The sequence below is a fragment of the Dermacentor variabilis genome, chromosome 11 (assembly GCF_050947875.1).
Source record: "Dermacentor variabilis isolate Ectoservices chromosome 11, ASM5094787v1, whole genome shotgun sequence".
Lineage (NCBI taxonomy): Eukaryota > Metazoa > Arthropoda > Arachnida > Ixodida > Ixodidae > Dermacentor > Dermacentor variabilis.
Window position 1 is genome coordinate 82456770 of NC_134578.1, and position 12941 is coordinate 82469710.

The 12941-nt window shown below is 52.0% G+C and overlaps 1 protein-coding gene across 3 annotated transcripts in view; it reads left to right on the plus strand.

Moving 5' to 3' along the window:
- The first annotated feature begins 327 nt into the window (after positions 1–327).
- Positions 328–12941, plus strand: part of MESR3 (misexpression suppressor of ras 3) — a 212085-nt gene continuing 199471 nt past the window's right edge. For all 3 annotated transcript variants that reach the window (XM_075674339.1, XM_075674340.1, XM_075674338.1), the window contains exon 1: positions 328–508. The gene's annotated coding sequence lies outside the window, so the exon portion shown is untranslated. The remainder of the gene's footprint in view (positions 509–12941) is intronic.

Genomic DNA, 12941 nt, shown 5'->3' on the forward strand with positions numbered 1-12941 from the left:
ACGGTGGTAGAATAGGTGGTCCCCCCTGCGATGGCGCCGAGCGCTCATCGCCTATTTTTGTCGTCTGCTAGCCAGTGAACTTCCAGAGAGCATCAATCGTGGCTGGTTCTGGTATCCCGTGGGTAGCCAGAAGTGGAAAATCTTAATTAAGAGGCGATTACGCCCTGCTCTAAGAAATCACGAATCACGCCCGTTCAAATTTGACGCGCCAAAGAAAAGCGTGACGTCAACAATACTCGCGTAGTTTAAGCCTTGACGTCAAGCGCCAGCGCGTCGCCTGCTGCCCCCTACCGGCGGCTGCCGCGGCCGCTCTCGCTGTGGCGCGCGCTTGTTTTCGCCAGACGAGTTTTGACTGTCGTCTGCGATGGGATACGAGCTGTATGTCGTGTTTTGAATGTGGTGAATGCTGGTGCCGCCTTTCTGCCTTACTTGGATTTTTTTGCACGCTCCGCATCGGTCATACGTGATTTTCATCGTCTGCATGCTCTGCACCTGCTGACTGCAACAGGTAAGTTTCGAGGCGATATCGCCACGGAGTGGTTTCATACGTTTTGAACGTCGCGGCGTGCGCTGTTCGTTTCGCGAGCCAATTGGCAGCGGCAAAGTTTGAAACGCCCGTATTTGATCTAACGACACCTTTCGAGTTCAACGAGTGGTTGCATTAACAAACGCGTTGCAGCCATTTCATTTTCGGAGTGCGTACGCGTTGGTGACGTTTTTTGGCGCCGTGCGGAATGTCTTAAGTAGAAAATGCGTGCTCGTAGGCCGTGGGCACGCTCACTGGCGCTGGTGTGGCAATTAATCCGCACATTCGCATGTCATATAGTATGGCATGGAATATAGCATACACGTACCTAAATATATACGGAACCTCACGTGTTTGTCTTTTTGCATTACGTCTGTTGAAGAGAATCGCCGTGCCACATTTTACAATATCAACCTGAGCAGTGCCACACCACGAACATGTCAACTCGCGGAAGGTGAATTTATTTTTTTAGAAACACTTGAATGCCAGAACCCAGACTAGCACTTTCTTTATTGCTCTGTCCCGCCACCTCTACTATACAGCCCACCCCCACCCCCTCAGAAAAAAAAAAAAAAAGGCAGTATAACCAGGTGCTATTAGTTCCAGTATTTTGTTCATCTGAAGGGAAAAAAAACGATAGACCGGGTACATCCTGTTTCATTTTTCACTGTACACCTACGAACCGTTCCGCGGCCGTTGTGAAAATAAAGCTAACAGAAGTAAGGGACAGGAACTAGGTTGCACTTATAGTGGCAGTTACAACCGTTGCTCACAGATTCGTCGTCTGCTACTGGACTTCTGCTCTAGATGCTTATCTGGTATCACCTCGGTTTTCGGTGGAAGCAAGTGAACTGTGTTGCTGCAAGAGTGGTGGCGGGCGTGGATATTTCCTGTTGCGTAACCGTACTTGTGTACTTCGTAACCTAGCTGCGCATTTGAGTGCGCTCATTTAACTTCGCAACTGTCGCGCAGTGCTTGCGCCAACGTACTCAGAAACGGGTACACAGAAATGGTCCGTTTGTTTTCTTCGATTCGTCTTATCGCGACATGTATGCAATGATGGACGCGCGCCCTTAAATAGGGTCGTAAAGGAGAGGGCTGACTGTCGCCGAAAAAATGTGGCAGCCGAAGCCACGTTTTTTTTTCGCATCAGATGCGCTACCAATTGATGAGCTACGGAACCTATATATGGCGACTGCTGCCTCTGTCTGGCAACTTTCGTGGGCATTAACGCCCAAAATTAGTTTCGCACGAGTTCAGATTTCTGGGCGAAATTTGTGGGGCTTGCTATGAGAAAAAAAAAAAAAACGAAATAGGCGTGCAGCGCCCAAAATATGTTCCTTCGATATCTGTACATTTTTTGCACTGTTACGAAGTAGACTACACTGTAAAGCAATTTACACCCTTCAATGTGAGCAACGGTGTAAATTTATAAACTCCCAGCCTTACACCCTTTTTGGGTGTAATGGTGTGAGTTTAGACCAGTTTGCATTCTCGTTCACTTTTTAAGGGTGCAAATTATTTTGGTGTTGCCGTGTCGCACCGTCCCGTATGGGTTCCCGATAGAGAATCGCGTCCTACTGGACCAAATTGTTGGGATCAGATGCATTGCTTCTGGGCGGAAATGGTGGCACGCGCTGCTTCGTTATTTCTCGCTATACGTTGGCACAATGTTTTGCTCACAAGGTCGCGTCTCACGACGCTCCTCATACGGCTGCGTACACTACAGCGTTTTGACGACTCGCACAGGCGTAATTATGATCTGCTTCATGAAACTCTGATACCTTAATTTGATCCATGATTATTCCCGTAATGTGTGCATTTCTTTTTCTAAAGGGCGAATTTGATAGTCGCATCCGGAATATACGTATGGAAAAATTATTTTCCATGTTACGGTCGCAGATTCCAGTAATTACTTCTATATGCGGCCATAATCGAATGACCAGTACATTCACGAAAGAGAAGCGTTCAGTTCCAGTTCGAAGGTTCGAGTATTTGCACACCCATAGTATAAGTGTGCGTACACTCGCTGCAATTATTTAACACTATCGCGGCGAGCGTCGACCGCACGGCGTGTCAGCGGCCCTGTTGCGGCGAAGAGTGGTGGTGGGATCGGATACTTATTACGCGTGGATGCGCAATGCTATTTCCAGTTCGAATGTGTTGTGCTGCGCTGTTCACTTCAGAAGTGCCACTCGCAGTGTGATCGACGCTCGCCGTGAGGGCGATGCTCGCCATGCAGTCGACGCTCGCGCGATATTAAAGAAAAATTGCAAGGGTCTGTTCGCGGCATGTATAGTCAAACTGTCTTCAATATACAACTTTTTCACCAAGCGGCGGCACACCCTGAAGACAGGACATCAGTTTAGTAGGTCAGCGTGGCCGCTCGACTGCCAAGCCGCTCGGAAGTTTACGAACGCCGTCTTCCCACGGGTCGCGCGCAAGGTTTCGCCCGTCGCGCAGCCCGCAAAACTGATTTGTCGACCACTAACCGCCTAGTTGTATACGACGTCCTTGTGTAACATTCAATCAGCGCCCTCGCTGCGGGTGCCATATCAGTCACCTTCCACACCATGTATATCTGCATGGCTAAAAAAAACCGTCGTCCAAATCGGTGGGTCGCGCCGGCCACGTGTTTTTCTTTCTTTCTTCGAATTGCCCGGCTACCGGAGTCTCGCTGTAACGAATCGCTCTTACACGCGCTCATTTGGCTGCCGACCCGGCAGTTCCAAATGCGGTCTTGCGATGCACGAGCGATATACATCCAGCGTCGCCGCCACTCTATCCAGCAGCATGTCTCCACGGTCGAGCGTGTACGTTACAGAAGGCGACCGGTCCGAACCGTTCGCCAAGGTGGCGCTCGGCCAAGACGTTAGCGCGGCAGTGTCACGGGCAGCTGGCGCGACGTATTTATTCATCGACGACGAAGAAACTGGACCAAACCGCGGACGTGCCTACGCGTGCGCCCTCACTGACACCTGCCGCGGTCGCCGGCGACGCGATTTGAATAACTATTATCTATACAAGCGCGCTCCCGTATAGCGCTCGCAAACTGGTTTTCTTGTTCGGATTTCTTTTTGCGCGCTTTTTTCTCTCGGTATCGGCGATCTCCGCGGCGTTTGCGTTGGCTTCGACGTCGCGTGTATCGATCGCTTTGCGATGCAGCGTTCGTTCGCGCGTCTCGAATCGCTTGTCTTCCGCGATGCGTCTTGCCAGGTGTTCTTTCAGTTGTTGCGCGCGCCTCCTCGAAGAATATAAATTGCTTCCCTCGAACATCGCACGCATTAAACCTGCGCGTCGGAACTCGGGACTTGAGCTCGTTGCTCGGCTTCGCAAGATTCTGGGGAAACCTCTGCGGTGTATATATTGCTCAATCTCTCTTGCGTACTGCGCTGCTGAGCGCTATGTTGAATTCGTTGATTTCACTGCATAATAGGTTGATCATTAAGAGGAACAAAACTTGTCAAAAGATCCGTTGCGCCGCTATACCCACGGACTTCCTTCCCAGGGGCATTGTGTTGTCGCTCCAGTGCTGGGTGGTTGCCGGTGAGGAGCATTGCACTCGCGCTTTCTGCAGTTGCTGTGCGCTGCACAACAATGCGGGGTTATGCAACGCGCAAGCTTGTCGGGGGGGCTCAGGACAGATAATTGGATCGCTTCCTCATGCCGTCGAAATGAACAGTATATGATGATGATGATGGTTTGTTTACAAACTTGCAGCTTGTCTATACACGCCCGGTCGCACGCGATGTCGTGCAGCGTATTTGCTGCGTCTCGCTGGATTACTTCGGCACTCCGTTCTCGTTGGATCTCGAAAAAAAAAAAAAGAGGAGGCGGGCGCGGACGTTCGCATCAAACGTGGCCGTCCAGCGAGATCTGAACGCTCGCGTTTGCCCCCCTCGGAAAAACGCCGTGTGAAAGTTGGAAGCGTCCGGCACGCGCGGTTTGGGTACGCACTCTTATGTCCAGCGATTAATGCCGGCTATCGGGTTCCCATGCCCCGTTCCTTTCCTTTTCCCGCGCTCCTCTGCTTGATTCGGGCGACGCTTTTTTCTTTCCGCGTGCAGCTCACACGATTGTTTCTCACGACACGCGTTTCGGACGGCGTTCGCGTCCCAGGGGAAGCACGCCGAACGAAGACGATCGTGCATGCTGGTCTATTTGAGGACGTCGAGGACCTGATCGGCCCTGTTGGTAATGGCTCATGTTAAAAAATGTAGGCTCGCCTTTGAGTGTACTTAAAGGCATGCTAAACAGAAATGCTATAGTTCAGACGGATAAAGTATTATTTCAAAACTCTTATTCTCGCTGATTTCGCAGTAATATGTTGATTACTGCGAAATCGGCGAGAAGAAAAGAAAAATTCGCGCCGGAATTTTAACGCAGGTACGACGTGCGGCGTCGCCGATTTCGAAGTGCTTTATCGTGTTTAGCCCGGCTTTGGCTGAGTAAGTGTCCCCGAAACTCGCGACGTTCATTAGTTGGCTACTCCAGACTACAAAACGTAGGCCATGTTTACCGTTCACCGCGTCCGAGTGCAGACGCCAGCGGAATTTGTGACGTCACGGCGGCTGGTGCGGGAGCCCTGAGGCGGCGGCGCCATCCGTCTTCTGATTTTGCGTTTTCTCTGGCGTACCGGTCCTCCACGCACGCTAAGAGTGGCGCTTTTGGCGTTGTAGAAGCGTAATTTACTGAGTAGCAGGAGCGGGGGTGGGGGGGGGGGGGGGTTGCTTCCTGCCGGAGGACCTATAGCCTGGTGTTCTTAGTTGTACTGCGAAGTGTATCAGGCTGTGTCGCGGTTGATACAGGTGGCGTTCAGGAGGAGCGATTGCCGGCAAGTTTTCTTGTACTATTGCACCTGAACCTATGCATTTATCTTCGGTGTCTCTTCAATACGCTGGAAACATCGTGAGGGATAGACATAGGACATAGAATCAGAAAGGTGGGGGGAGAGGGTTGCAAGGGGGGTCGCCCCTCCTCCATCCTGCGTACCCGAGGCCTGCGATGAGTCGGCAGTATTTCTGAACGACGAGCTGTTCCCATCAGTCACGTGTCTCAACCGTGACCCTCGCTGGGCGCAAGCGTTCGTTGCCGCGCGAACAGCCGTTACTTTGAACTACTACCGTATTGCTGCACACTTCCGATCCGAGCAAACGTATCCAGTTCGGTGCAGCTAAAATAAAAGAAAGGAAAGGTGTGCGGTCGCATGTCCGATCGCCGCTGCTGCTGCGCCTGCTGGCATCGCTCAATCGGGCTTTCTAGTCGTCGTCGTCGTTGTTGTTGTTGTAGTTGTTGTTGCCTATCGCGTGTGCGGCTCCTACCCACGGTGGTGGATTGGCCACGCCGAAGCGGCACGTGGAGACGGGAAAAACGCGTGACCGCTCACTCCGGCTTTCTTTTCGGTCGAGCGTAACGCGCTTTTCTTCCGAGACACGCTCGGCAGAATCCAGGCGAGGAAGCAACGCTGCGGTGCGCGCGCGCCCAGCGGCGCGCCCATTACACGCTTCTTGCGGGGAGTGGCGGCAAAGACGCCTTGCTCACTCCTCGCCGCGATGCACACTACTACAACGGATCTGCATGCCGTGGAGGCGGGCCAACGCCGGCCGAGCGCAGGAGGAAATGGGGAGCAAAGCGAAGCCGAGGAAGTGAGAGTGTTGCGAAAAAGATTTCTGACCCCGATCTGGCCACGCGTAAGCGTGGAGGGGGTACCCGCATATGTAGGCATATATGTACCGCGCACAAGCTTTCGGCCTGAGATGCGTTTTTCTTTCATTTTTTTCTAAGGACTGTGCTATAGCTGTGCTGAGTTGCGAGCGTGGTAGGGTAACATCGCGTGCGATGTTGCCTCGTGCGTTTCCGGAATACTTGCGTATTCGACATCCGCTTGCTTCTCCGCGTTTCTTTTTTCTTTTTTTTTTTTTTCGAGTGGCAGGGTAGTGTGCACCTTTTTTCCACGTTAAAATTTAGAAAGGTCCGTATTTAAATCCTCTTGTTGTCTCTGTCAACGTTAACAACTCGAAAGGTAAGCGGAACAAACGGGGCAGCTATTAAAGGGCTCCAACTGGCAACCAATTTTATTTCGTAAGAAAGCGCACTCATATGTATATTGACTTCCTGGATGCGCATGTTAGACGACAGGGGGAGCGAAAAATATGCGCAACCCGAAAAAATAACGATGCGCTATCGCACAGCCGTATCGAGAGACTTAAGAAGAAGAAGAAGAACAACTTTATTGTAGAATAAAACGCTCAATGGGTGGAGCCCCTAGACAAGGGCCCCACTGGCTTCCGCGCGCCGTCTTGCTTGCCGGATGATGGCCGTTTGGACCTCTTCCTGTGAGCTGGACAGCGCCGCCTCCCATTGTGTATGCTCTGTAATTTCTGTGTTTGTCTTTTGTGGATATGCCGTGCATGACCATGAGATGTGGTCTAAGGTTGGCGTGGCTCCGCACCATGGGCATGTGTCCGTATATCTTGCCGGATGAATTTTATGGAGAATGTGCAGGTTGTTGTATGTATAGGTTTGCAGCTTTCTCCATGTAACCTGTTCTTCCTTGCTGAGATTCTTATCTGGGGGTGGTAGCTTCATTCTATTTCCTCTGTGATAGTTTAAAATTGCAGAGTAGTTCTGGTCAATCGGGATCGGGTCGTCAGAGGCGTCCTGCGAGCACCCGTGGGGTGTAGCATGCGCACGAGCTACTCTATCAGCCTGTTCGTTTCCCCTGACTGAAGCTTCCCATTCTTAAAGTGAAATGCGAGGAACACTGATGCGTAAGTCGTGACCCCGTTCTCGATGCTATCGTGAAAACGTATGTGCTTTCATAAGCTCTCTCACCTCGCGGTATGACGGCTTCTTCCTCCTTTCTCATATCAAGCGCGCCCGTTTCTGCACTCTGTTGAAACTTCTTTCTGGGCGAGTTGGTGCATACTTGATTTGAAAAATTGTTACAGCGCTAACACGTGCATCCACAGAGTAACAAGCGCCTGTGTCTCATCCTTGTTACTTTGTGGATCCACGTGTCAGCGCTGTAACAATTTTAAAATCAAGTTCTGCATTCTGGTTGGGGTGGTTGGGGGTCGTCGGGTTACGCCTCCGGTGCGGGACGAAAACGCTGACGTGTGCACATACCGCACGGAGCTTTCGCCGCGAAATTTAAAGAAAAGAGGAGGGAACTTGCTTGCCCTTATCTTTTTTTATTCGGCGATAACGAGCCTTTGCTAGGCAAATGAGCAACAAGCCCAGCGTTTAAACTGCAGAACGTGGGGCTCGTTTTCACGTGCACGCGACAGCGGCAAGATCTCGCACCGCACGCTTTCGTCGTCTCAGGAACAACGCTGCCGCCTTTGCAGTGCGCACAACGTCGTTTCCTCTACGCTATGCGCTACGGCTTTTCGTCGCCTCCGAAATACACACGCACGCGCCATCAGTCTGCGTAAATTCGGCAGCGCAAGTTTCCCACGTTCCGGAACACGATCTTGAACGGTACGATGTTACGAATGTGCAAATATTAGAAAACAATCTTTCGAGTAAATGAATCGGAATTTATAGCGATCCTATTCGATCCGCGGTCTTCGAATCGAACGGTCACTGTGTGCGTAAATGCAAATGTATTGCGAATAGTTTTCGATTACGTCGGAACTTCAACTGTGCGCAGTCAGACGCAGGATTGGAGCGAAAAAAAAAATACGATAAACGTTACGTCCGCGGACGCAGTACACATGGGCGTTAAAAAAAAAAAAAACACTGCAAGCCCACTTCCTAGCTTCGAACTGCTTTCGCAGTTTAAAACGCGACGGTTTAGAAAGAAAGACCAGAGAATATTCCGGTTCCGGGAATGACCGGCTCGTAGTACACACGCTTCCTCGCCAGGCTGCATGACGTTGCCGCTTCTGTGCGTGAACGCGCTGCCTCGTGCTTTAAGCGTTGCGTGTTCGCTATATAGGCGCGGAAGCGCTTACGCCTGCGCGCGCTTTTGGGCTAAACTTGGCCTAACGGTTCGCGTGCGCTATCCGGATTTACTACTGCAAGAGGAAGGGAGACCGTGCGTGGTTTATACCTCGGTACAGTGGTAACAAATAGTGGAGCGTGGGCTACATAGCACTTGCAAATCGTTCGAGGAAGAGCGAGCTCTAGGAAGGTGTGCGCTCGCGTGTCGAGACGCGGCCCTGTCGCAGTTTTTTACAACGTGTAAGCGCGCGCGAAGCGCCGATCTGCGAGGCAAAAATAGGCACACGCATACGTTTTCGTTCTTTTTGAGGTTGGCGTCGGACGTCAGAAGGGCCTCGGTACGAAGCGAAAAATTGAGTTTGGCGATTTGGCATGGTGGGGTAATTTGCGGCGTGAAAGGTGGAGGGGGGAGGAATTAAGTTATCAAAAAAAAGGAATCATTACGTTGACGCAAGCCAGCCTTGGCAAGCCAATTCTCCGCGAACCCATTTCCCTCCACTCTCTCTCTCTCTGTCTCTTGCAGTATAGTCCAACACGTGACCTCTGAGGCTCGGGGTACATTGGTCGAGAATTATTTGGTTCCCGGTATAGCTTTTTAAATCGGTTGCTCTGCCTGCGGAGCTCGATCGCTAGAACCTACCGCACGCGCCGACGCGATGGTCCCGTGCTGGGCCGACTCCTCTGGCTTCAACCGTGTTGCGCGAGGCTCTCTCCTGGTTCCTTTTTTGTATCCGTGGCTTTGAATATAGCCCGAGAACGCAGACAAATATAGCGCGGACTACGTTGTAAGTCATGTATTTTGTGCTACGTAGTACGGCTCGGCCCTCACTGCTATGTGGCCCTATCAACTGGCGTGGAACAAGTGCTCGCGAGGCGGTGATTAATTCGCATACGGTGGGACCGTCGCCGCCCCGTTCTGTAGGCCGGCTCTCTCAACGCATGGAGTTGCGGCCATTTCTACCGCTTCTTCCGGTTTCGTCAACGTGTCCACACGGAACGCTTCTACAGCTTAACGATCTTCGTCGGCATGCACCGAAGGTTCTGCGCATGCGCAGTCGTGTTTCCGTGAAAGCGTTTCCGAAGGGGAAGCAAAGCGAGGCGTCGTGAAGGAGAAAGCCCGGAGATTCCATCGCCGCATACAACGCGCGCTTAGAACGCGCTGGTAAGGCGTTCCTTCGAGGCTGTTGCGGGAGAGGGAGACGGCGAAGTAAGAAGAAAGCCGGAAGAAAACAAAGCTCTGTAGATCGGAAATGGATAGACGGACAGCACCGACCGACAACGCCGACGTGTATCTGCGTTCTTTGCCGAGGAGAAAAAAAAAACAGAAAAAAAACGGGACAAGAGGAAGAACGGCCGGAGTAGCGGCGGCAGCAACAACGCGTGACGCAACAAGCGGGATCGCGCAACAGGCGGGATGCCGGCGTGGCAGAAACGCAGGGAGGTACACTGCAGGCAAGTGGAGGGGGGGGGGGGGGGTTGTTGTCCAAGAAAGCGTCCACTAGAGTGCGGTATGGGTGGAGGCGGTGTGGGCCGGCTCCACGCATAACAAAAAAAAAAAAACTTTAAAAAAAGACGAGTCTGTTTGTTGTAGGCGGGCGGACGGTCGTCCTCCGGCGACCCTTATCGGGATTCGCTATCGGCGCGCGTTTCCACCTCTACACGGCGATGTGTTTTCTCCGATGTTACGCGCGATTACGTCCGAGGCGGTGGAGCGTGGCTTTTGGCCCGGACGGCTGGACCCGGTTTGAAAAGAGCCTCGAGCTTTTTTTTTTCTTTTTCTGTGGCGTCCCGTACCGACGTTACACTCGCTGAGAGTTGCCTGTTGCGTGCGTAAACCGTTTCAGTGCTTGGTTTGCTGTACAGGCTCCTCTTCCGCGTGAACGTCGTGCTCACGTGGCGGTTCTCTAAATGTCTGCGATTCTGTGCTTCGGTGTGCGGTGATCGGTGATTTTTTATTGATTCTCATCATTCCAGACACTTCAGTAACTCATCTCGTAACTAAACTTATTCTCTGATATAATATTTATAATGAAAGCCGTGAATTTTTTATTGTACTATTTCTATTTTTTTTTATTTATTCTGAATTTCCTCCCCGGTCGTCTCAGGAGGTGAACCGGAAGTGCTGCGCAAAAAAAAAAAAAAAAAAAAAAGAACAAGTGTCACTAGATGCTCTTGCCACTTAAAAAGAAAAAGAAAAAGCGCCTGTCTATGCTCTGGGTGCGCGTCGAGCTCCGGGTGGTCACAACTATTTGGAAGCCCTCCAGCCGTCCCGCGTCCCTCGTACATAGGCCACTCATTATAGTTTCGGGCGTTAAACGCCATCGCTTTATTTCAAATTCACGTACTCACGGCTGTTCGGACGAACCTGCTTGCGCTTTCTCGATAGCTGTGAATTTTAATAGGCGCGTTGTTGCGCCTGTAGCCATTGGGGTGGAGAGGGGGAGCGGGGGCCCCTGCTGACGCGTCGTCGCGCGCTGCCGTTATCGTGGCGATTCACAACTGCCTGCCGATTATCGGCGCTGTGCTGCATAGTGCGGCCCCCAACGTGTCTCGGCCGTTGCGTGAATCTTCACGGCCGTCCGCCGGATGCGATGATGTGTCCGGATGTTGCCTCTATGTCGCCTTCATTGTTTCGCCGTAATTTAGCTGCGCCGCCTAATTGGCCACTCCAATAGTCACGCTAAAGAGATAAGAAAAGTATCAGCCAGAAGGAAAGCTTTTTGTTTCAATATAACCCTCGTTGCTGGCGTAGCACAGAACTCGCGTGGCACCTGACCTATCGTCTGGTCTTTTGTGTCCATCTTTCGTGCTTTTTTGTCTTTTAGGGGATTCATGCCGACCACCCGGGGCTTCTTTAACATGGTCTAGGTGCGAGAGTGTTTCCGCATGCCCCCCCCCCCCCCCCCCATCGATCGACATGGGGGCGGCCGCGGACGGGATCGCACCCACGACCTCATCGGCGCAACGCCGTAGCCACTTAATTTTCACCGCGGCGAGTTAGTTGGAATCTAAGCCGCAATAATTGTGTCTTCATTGTTCGGGTTGACTGTCGCGGCGGCTGTATTACCTCCTTTCTGAAACCTATAGCTCACCTTCCTCTTCACGCCGGGGACTCGGAAGGCACGCGCGCGACCTTTTGACTATACCGGAGAGGAGTTGCGACAAGAGACCAACTCGATTTCTCTTCTTTATCCGAAAAAAAAAAAAATACCGGACTGGCCCGGCACCCTTGGCAGCGTCCTATCGATGCACGACCTGCCGTCGATCGTGGCTCACATACGTATATACGCGCACTCCAACAACTCGTTAGCTCAAGGGTATAAAGTGTTTTATATTCGGCGCGATTTTTATGGCTGCGCAGAGGCGCCTCGCTGCGTGTGACGCGACCTTTGTGCTGCGCGGCGGTCACGCGCCGTGGCTTGTTTGTAAATCTAGACGGTCTTTTCCTTACCACACGCGCCTTTATGTTGCCCGTCTTGTATCTATCTGGCCTTGGGACTCGCGCGTGGTGAGGATTCGCGTGTGCCGGAACTTCTGTCGTCAGAGAAGGGCCGTATATAAAGAAACCGCGCCGGCTTTGACTCGGAATATGCAAGTACTACGCGGCGGTTCGAATATTGCGGTGAGATGCCAGATTTCCGAGTGACGTTCTTGCTTGCCCGTTAAAAAAAAAAAAAAAACCGCACCTAACTACGCGCGCACGCGCAAAAGGAAGCGCGCTCTTTCCTGTACATTTCGATATTTGGATTTAGTGGATATTTGACGTTCTTGTTGCTGAGGACGAAGTCCTGGGTTTCGATCCCGGCCGCGGCGTTCTCATTTCGACGGGGGCGAAATTAAAAAGAGAAACGAAAAAAAAAAAAAGAAAACACGCCGGGTGTCCCACACATTGGGGGCACGTCAAAGATCGCCAGGTCATCACTGTTAATCCGGAGTCCACCACTGCGGCACACTTCGTAATTGGATCGCGGTTTCGGCCCTCAAAACGCCACAATTCAACCACGGCGTGACGCGTAATCGGATGGTGGTTTGGGCGCGCAGAACGCCACATAATTTGAATAATTTAAACACACACACGCGCACACACACACACACACACACACACACACACACACACACACACACACACACACACACACAAACACAAACACAAACACACACACACACACACACACACACACACACACACACACGCTCCTAAAACCGAGCGGGTCTTCAGGCGGTGCCTGCGGCGCGGATCCCTCTTAAAGTTTGCCGCGCCGAGTGGTCCCGTGAGTGTCGATAAAGAAACGCGGGTCGGGGGGGCGGGGCGGCAAAGGGGAACACCGCGAGCTTATCGCACCCGGCTGGCGTCCTGCGCCGTGTGATTTACGGTGGGAAGAGCGCGACTCCACGCCCGTGACCTCTAGCCGATCGACTGACGTGACCTCTAGCCCTCGGAGGTCGTTCTTTCGAATTCTTCCTTCGA